The following is a 6,000-nucleotide window of genomic DNA, read 5'->3' as shown; positions in this document are numbered from 1 at the left end:
TAATAGTATGGTGGGAAAGAGGAAAAAACTAAATGTCATCCCATTGCTTGCTTTCATACTTTTTAAAATAATTATAGCAACATATGTATATTTGAAATATCTCGTGAAAGCATTTTCTCAAGGTCTTTTTGTCTGTTACATCTCTGTTCTCCCCGACTCAAGCATCTGGAAGGCTGTAAGACGTTATCTATCAAGGAATCAGCATTACGTTTCGCGTCACCGGGAGATTCTGTGCTGTTTCACAGCTCACAGTAGCTGAACTTTAGCGCAAGTGGAAGCAGGTTCTGAGAGCTATTCCCACCATTATATACATTTTAAAAAAATCTAATAATCAAGTACTTATGGCTTGTACTATGACAGCAGCAACCATCCTCGTGGCTACTGGGGGTTGCAGGTGTATGGTGGTATAACCACGTCCTGTCCTCCCTCTACTGCAGATACTTCTAGATTATTTTCTCTGGCCGTAAGTGATAGTATATATTTTCTTCTTCTTAAGAATCTTCCCTTTCTGAACACATTCCACTGCTGAGCAAAACATTGGACCACTACTGTAAGAAAGATCTGCAGGTTTTTTTCCACTTCTGAATATTTGAGCCTGTACTAAGCCGTTACCAGACCTGTTAAAACTGAAGAAGCATTAATCAATTATGTGATTACTTTCTAATGTTAATGAATCTAAAAATGTACTGGTTCCCTGAGCTTAATTGAATCTTCTTACCTTTTTTTAATCTTTAAAAATTTCAGACTGGTATTCTATAGAATGTAATTTTTGAATAGAGCTCTTGCTCACCTCTCTACATTTAGGTAACAGAATGTCCATTTGCTGAATGGGTCTTCATGTCTCAGACATATTTCTTTAGCATCATCATGGACTAACATAATAAATTTATGTGGGGAGTTTAAAAAGGAAAAAAAAAAAAATTAAAACCTAGCAGTAGAAAAATAAGGTAGAGGTGGATACCACCTACAAAACTTGGCCTCAGATTTTAAAACTGCATTTCTGAGACTAGTGCAGATAAAGGATTTTGAATTAATTTCTTATAGGTAAAATAGAAATCAGTAGAAATTAGCTCCTTGTCCTTTTTTTTTTTTTTTTTTTAAGGTGATAGGGAAATTTAGCTCAGCCAAGTCATATAGAAACATCATATATATATATATAAAACATATAGAAAACAGGGTTTTGTGGGCTTTTGAAGAAGATTGTTTCCATTCGTGACCAGAACGATGAATATTCAATGAAATGTTTCTGTAGTTCAGAAATAGTTGACAGAAATGGATCAGTTCTCACGGAGAAGAGCTGAGTCGCCGAGTCTAAACTGGATCATGTTTCAGCCAAACGATGCATATACCCTGTGAATGTACCAGTAATAATATTTTGGGGTTTTATGCCGTACATTTCTACACAAAGCTGCTGTCATTAGTTCTTAAACAGAGTTTTCGTATCTTTTATTACCGGAGTTTGGTCCTGGTGGGGCCAGCCTAGGTAACTAGAGATAACAAAAGATTTGCAGGTAAATGCTGGTGTTTCAAGAGGTCCAGCATGATGCAGTGAAGGTGACGTTCAAGGAAAAGATAAAAAATGTTTAGCTACCTTGACTTTCAGCTATGGAAAAAAAAACCAAAACATTAAAGGAAATTAAGATACTACCTCCAAGAATTTGCAAGTGAAACGTTTTCCCCTCCCCCCAAGACAGGTTGCGAAAAAATCAACTTTTTTTCCACGTTCCTGTTATTTTTTTTTTTGTGGAGAAAGATTTTTAACTTGGTATGGAAATATGAAATATACTATAGAGAATCATAATGTTACTAATATTTGAATGAACTATAGTTGTTAATCTATACGTTTAAAAAAATGGAAAAGATATTTTAAAGCTATTTTGTATCAGATTTTTATCTCATTTAAAAGAAGTAAGGGGTTAAAATATTACCCCTGCTAAATCTATTAAACATAAAATGGCTAGAATGGCTTTGACAAGCTCATTAAAATTAATACGAACATTTCAGTGGGACAGACTGGCTGTCATAAATTATTCAGGAAAAGAAATTATGCCTTTCAACAAAGCATGCATTTTTTTTTTTTTTTAAAAGACAAGCAAAATTTTAACTAGTAGCTAATTTCCATTTCACCCTGTATTACCGGTTGGATCTTCCTGGGGTTTCATTACAAAATCAGTTACAATAAACATGCCCTGTGTTACAGCATCGTGGATCCCTCAGCTTCATTACATTGCGTAGCCATGGATACCAGTCGCTGGAAAAGAAGAGAGACAAAGGTTTGACAGCAGTTTATTTTCAGCCAGGAAATCATAAATCACATTAATTTTATACCTTTTTAGGCACGGACTGAGGCTATTAGTTGCTTGTCAGGTTTAGGGGGGTGTACGTGTGTCTGGGGGTGTACACGGTGTGTGAGGTGACAAGGGGTGGCAGGACCCCGCTCGCAAGAGGAGGTGGATTGAGCAGCTGGTGTAAAGGATATGTTGATAATTCCCGTCCAGTCTGTATCTGTCTCTATCATCTGGGAACACAAAAATGGGACAGAGAATTCATCTCCTCCTGGCTTCACTTCTTCACTGTTGAAGGCGACTGCTACGAACTTTAAAAACTACATTTTAAAATCCTTTAGGTATTTTTCTCCTATTAGTCCTGCTGGAAGGTTGTGGTGGTTGGGAAAGTACTTCTAATTCCCAATGTATATTTATATTTATGGTGAGGACCCAGTTAGATAAACAGTGTTTATGTGATTGAAAATGATTTTTCCATTTTTCCTTTTTTTTTTTTCTGGCTAAGACAAGCTTCTTTAGTTCCCTTTCAAGTTCAGTTCTCCTTTTCCATGACTTTTATTTTTGGAGAAAAAGCTCAGCAAAGAGATTCAGCACTTTTAAGTTCCTTCTTTTTTGAACTCTCATGAGCAGAACTACTCACCGTGCTGCAGCGGAGGTCTCCTCAACCTCTTCTAGATGGGCATTGACAGTTTGCTGCCCCTCTAGGAAATATTTTCTCAGTCTATACCGGGGTTGTATTCACGTTTGGCGATGGCAACGATGAGAAAAATGCGAAGCTTTTGGGGGTTTCTGTGTGTGTAAACAGAGGGATGAGCTAAAGTATTCTTGAAACCATTTGGATTTAGTTTTAGAAGAACTTTAGTTTGGATTTAGTTTTAGAAGAACTGTAAAATCTGTTATTTTATCAGCTTAATTTAATGTTTGACAGATGTTTTCCGAAAAACTTCCAGATTTTTTGTGGTATCTTGTTTCCTCTGAGGAAGGGCATTTCTTCAAAACCCCATAAGAAAAAAAAAAAAAGGAAGGAGAACATAAATTGGCTATTTCCATTAGTAATTATTCATTTACCTCAGAAAGTTTGCTAGTTTCTAAAAATGTTTGGAAGTAGGTGGAACAGCAAACTCTTCTGATGTTGTTATGAGTTTCTTCAGTACAGAATAATTTCCTCTTTCTTTCTAGAAATAAAATACTCTGAAATATTTTTACACGTTTGCTTCTATACCACTCTGACTTTTTTTTTTTTATTCCTTAATTCCTCAGTCATGGAGATGGATCAAAACAAAGTATTACTGTTAACACTTGGAAAGAAAACATTCCTATGTCTGATTGCGTAATATCTGCATCTTAAATGATTTGCACCCCTTCACCCCAAAACACTCATTGAGAGCCAAGTGAATAATGCACAATCTTTCGGGAATTTCTCTTCTGTTGTCTTACTGAAGTGATTTTTCACATATTGTGTTCAGGTTTGAAAACACTTGAATATCTTTGTAGAAGCTCTTCTGCGGCATCTGCTGGCTAAATTGGCACTTGCAGGATAAAGGTTGCCTGGGAGAATCATAACCCAGGCTGGAATCCTTTGAGTTCTATTACACTCTTTCATCTTCTAATATGTAGTTAGTCTACTCTGGCCATAATCTGACCAGAGGCCAAAATTAAAATGGTTAATAACCTTTGCCATCATCACTCTCTAATATTTCGGAGTCCAGTTTTGGGACGATGACCTCCAGAAATATTGTGTATGGATTTTGAAGTATTTTAACAAGTTGAAGAGCCACTTTTTTTTTTTTTTTTTTTTTTTTTTCCATTTCAGAAGCTACAGCACAAAAGTTCTTTATGGGAACAATGGTGTGATGGGTTTTCAGTGGATAAAAAAGGTCAGTGACATCTAGGCATGTGAGACCCTGTATACGGCTTTGGAAAAAATCTTCCATCAAAGGGATATACCTACTGTGACATCAAGAGTTTGTGTATGTAATGGGGAGTTCGAAAGCACATGAATTTTTTTGAAAGACTAAGTTTACAACAGTAATGATGAAGGGTTGTCTTTCACTTAGACCATAGATAAGGACAGTCTTACACTTGCATATTGTATTATAGAATAATTTTTCTTATATTTATGATACCTTCATTGTTCATGGAGAAAGGATGAAACATGGACTCTGCTCTTCTCTCCTTGTGAGCTTGACTATAATTTATTACAACGTTACAGTAGATTACTAATTCATTACAAGCCTTTTGTTAAACTCTAATAGTATATGAGAAAACTATTTTCAGATCAGGCTGTATTAACAATGGGAGCTCTTCAAACTGGCAGGTTATAAATGATTTTTAGTTAAAATAAGACATTAACAAAGTGAGGGAAGTACAAGGGCAACGTTTTTCAGTTTATCAGAATCTTGTAATGATGTTTCTCTGGTTGACACCTTTTCTGAGATGCGTCAGAGATGCCCAAGGACTTTTTGTTGTATCTTGGAATAAAGATTATATGGAAATAAAGGAGTGGTTTCAACTGGGCTGTTTTATGCCAGGTTCCTGAGTGCCCCTTCCCTTCCAAGGGGTTTAGCTCACGGCAATTAAGATCACCTCACTGAAATGGGTTATTGAAAAGAGCCACCCACCCCCCCTAATTCTTCACTGGGGAGCAGTTTTTAAACTGAAAGTTTCGTGCTTGAAGATGACTTTGCTACTGCTCATTATTTCTATGAAAACAGTACTTCTCCCATCACTACTGAAAGGATAAAATAGCTCATTTTTGGGAGGGGCTTGGATGGGATATTGATTAAAGGCCATCTTATTCCTTCTTAATTAAACCCATCTGTTGTACTCAGCAGCTTTACTGATCCTGCTTATTGAGCCCTGCTTCACTCGGTGATGTGAATTGATATTTTAAATGTTGAATATGCAAAGTCTGCTTTCTACCTTTGCATTTCATCAGTCTGGGATACAGTGGGCAGCCCATCCCGTAACAGTGCCGCAAAAGGAATGTGTGTGTTTCCTTCCTTTCTTTTCTGCTTTAACCGTTCCGTATTTAGAATCATAGAATCATCCAGGTTGGAAGAGACCCTTGGGATCATCGAGTCCAACCATCTACCCCACTCTACAAAGTTCTCCCCTACACCATATCCCCCAACACCACATCTAAACATCTCTTAAACACATCCAGGGATGGTGACTCAACCCCCTCCCTGGGCAGCCTGTTCCAATGCCCGACCACTCTTTCTGTGAAAAATTCTTTCCTAATGTTCAGTCTAAACCTACCCTGCTGGAGCTTGAAGCCATTCCCTCTCGTTCTGTCATTAATTACCTGTGCGAAGAGACCAGCACCAACCTCTCTACAGTGTCCTTTCAAGTAGTTGTAGAGAGTGATGAGGTCTCCCCTCAGCCTCCTCTTCCTCATACTAAACAGTCCCAGCTCCTTCAACCGCTCTTCATATGATTTGTTTGGATCATCTAGTCCATAGCAAGCATTTTTTTTAAAAAAAAAAAAACACTATTGTTGTGCATGCTTTCAATGTTGGCTTGGGCTGAGGTCTTCATGCTGGAACTTGCCGATTTTTGGCAGGGCTCTACTTCACAGCCTCCTCCTCTAGCAGCTTGTTGAATGCAAATGCTGCCTGAGCAAGACCCGGCAAACTTACAGCTTTATTCTAGCTGTTGTGATTATTTTAATTAAGTTAATACACTGGGGGAGGAGGAAACAAAGCAATCAGTG

The sequence above is a fragment of the Numenius arquata genome, chromosome 5 (assembly GCF_964106895.1).
Source record: "Numenius arquata chromosome 5, bNumArq3.hap1.1, whole genome shotgun sequence".
Taxonomy (NCBI): Eukaryota; Metazoa; Chordata; class Aves; order Charadriiformes; family Scolopacidae; genus Numenius; species Numenius arquata.
Note: the sequence above shows the minus strand (reverse complement) of the source record.